Genomic DNA, 2,695 nt, shown 5'->3' on the forward strand with positions numbered 1-2,695 from the left:
GGCGGGTGGGGTAGGACTTCCCATTTCAACGTTTCCAAGTATGTCTTGACCACTTTCGCAACATGGGGTCGAGCATTATCATACTGCAAAATCACTTTATCGTGTCTCTCGTTGTATTGCAGCCGTTTGTCTTTCAATACTCGGCTCAAACGCATCAATTGCGTTCGATACCGATCGCCTGTGATTGTTTAACAGTTCATAATACACTACGCCGAGCTGGTCCCACCAAATACAGAGCATGACTTTGGACGTCAAAATCACCGTTCTTGAAGCGTTGAAACCACTCATGACACGTTCTTTCACTAATAGCGGCTTCACCATAAGTATTTGAGAGCATTCGATGAGCCTCAGCCGCAGATTTCTTCATATTGAAGCAAAAAATTAAAACCTCTCGCAAATGACGAGAATTTGGCTCGTAAACTGACATTTTCAATCAAGAATAACTTTATGATGCAGATACAAATCGACTAATGTTTCTATGGGATTATGTTGACAAATGCCCAAGTTTATTGTATGACGTCTATGATCTATTTATTTCGACCACCACTTACCGCTAAAGCCATCTATAGAAAAACGGCGGAAGCAAAGTTGTACACCTAATATAATAAGGGTATAAAGAGTGAAGAGAAGGAAGAATTTATAGTAGAATGTAGAAAGATAATAATAGGAAGAAAAGTTCTAAAATATGATTTATTATTATGCATTAATAATTTTAATTTGATAGCTATTATTTTATTTAAGAAATTTAATTGATTTTTCATAAAGAAGAGGATTTAATTGAACAAATTTTAATAATTATAAATATAGCTATTAGTAAAAATAATATACAAAAAAAGGTAAAAATTAAAGGTAAAAAAAAAAGGTTAAAATTATTATAGAGATATAAATAGATGTTAGAAATATTTTTCGAATATTTTTTTGTTAGTGTTGATAATAAAATTTATATTGGAAATATTAGAATTTAAGAAAATAAAATTTATTAGTAAGAAAGTTCGGAAAAGTAATATTTAATGAATAATAAGACTGTGTTTATTAAGAATGTTAATATAAGTATGGGTTTAATGTAAACATTATTTTTTATATTAGAGATTAATCTTATAAAATATAAAAAGATAATAAGTAATCCTCTAATTAAGGTAAGGAATAATATAATTATATAATAAGAGTATACGTAGTTTTTTGATCAGAAGGACAGATTAAAAATTAATAAGGAGTAAATAAGGAGTTGTTAATAAAATAATTATAGAACTGATATTAAATGAATTAATAAATATAATCAAAGTAATGAGTAATAATAGAGAAAAGATAATTAATAAAAGTATTAGAAAATTTAGTCATAAGTAGAAGAGGGATAGATAGAAAATAAAAGAGGGGGTTTGGATTAATCGGTAAAGAAGAGATAAGACAAAAATAGTTTAAGGAGAGAGAATATTAATGTACGAGATTAAGGTATATATGAGAATATGTTTTTTTGATTATTTGTTTTAATAAGAAGAATTTATGTCTTCAATTTACAAAACTAATATTTTTATTATTAAACTATAAAACATTTTTTTAGATATTATAATTTACATACAAGTTTTTTTGATTTCTTTAATATTATTAGTGTTAATATATAAACATATATTAGGTGCACAACTTTGCTTCCGCCGTTTTTTTTCCGAAATTCGAGGCTTTATTGTAAAAAACTGGTTATAAATTTATCAAAGTATTGTCCATCGCTGGCCACTACTTTCTCCCATCTTTCGGGTAGCGTACGAATCCCGCGTCGAAAAAACTCATCTTTTGAGGCTATCCACGAATCGATCCAATTTTTTACTTTTTCATAAGACTGGAAGTGCTTGTCAGCCAGGCCGTGTGCCATTGATCGAAACAAGTGATAGTCAGAAGGAGCAACGTCTAAAGAATACGGCGGATGCGGTAGGACTTCTCATTTCAACGTTTCCAAGTATGTCTTGACCACTTTCGCAACATGGGGTCGAGCATTGTCATGCTGCAAAATCACTTTATCTCTCGTTGTATTGCGATCGTTTGTCTTTTAATGCTCGGCTCAAACGTATCAATTGCGTTCGATACCGATCGCTTGTGATTGTTTCAGTCGGTTTTAACAGTTCGTAATACACTACGCCGAGCTGGTCCCACCAAATACAGAGCATGGATGTCAAAATCACCGTTCTTGAAGCGTTGAAACCACTTACGACACGTTCTTTCACTAATAGCGGCCTCACCATAGTATTTGATAGTATAAGTATTTGAGAGCATTCGATGAGCCTCAGCCGCATATTTCTTCATATTGAAGCAAAAAATTAAAACCTCCAGCAAATGACGAGATTTTGGCTCGTAAACTGACATTTTCAATCCAGAATAACTTTATGATGCAGACACAAATCGACTAATGTTTCTATGGGGTTATGTTGACAGATGCCCAAGTATATTGTATGACGTCTATGATCTATTTATTTCGACCACCACTTACCTAAAGCTATCTATAGGAAAACGGCGATATCCCCCGCTAAACCATAGATTTATAGAAATACCTTCAATAGCATAAAAACTCATTCAAATTAATAATATTTTATAATAAATAAATAATTCAATACATCACCCTCTCTAACTTATTTATCTTTTTCAATTTATTTCTTTTTAATTACCTAACTTTACCTATGCCTATACTTAATATTTATTTATTAAACTT

General features: G+C 31.1%; 1 long non-coding RNA gene across 1 annotated transcript in view; it reads left to right on the top strand.

Moving 5' to 3' along the window:
* LOC108694113 overlaps positions 1-978 on the top strand; it is a 2,873-nt gene extending 1,895 nt beyond the window's left edge. The window contains exons 2-3 of the long non-coding RNA XR_001932066.1: positions 808-813; positions 967-978. This is a non-coding gene — a long non-coding RNA (uncharacterized LOC108694113). The remainder of the gene's footprint in view (positions 1-807; positions 814-966) is intronic.
* Positions 979-2,695: the final 1,717 nt, after the last annotated feature.

The sequence above is a fragment of the Atta colombica genome, unplaced genomic scaffold, assembly GCF_001594045.1.
Source record: "Atta colombica isolate Treedump-2 unplaced genomic scaffold, Acol1.0 scaffold115, whole genome shotgun sequence".
NCBI lineage: Eukaryota > Metazoa > Arthropoda > Insecta > Hymenoptera > Formicidae > Atta > Atta colombica.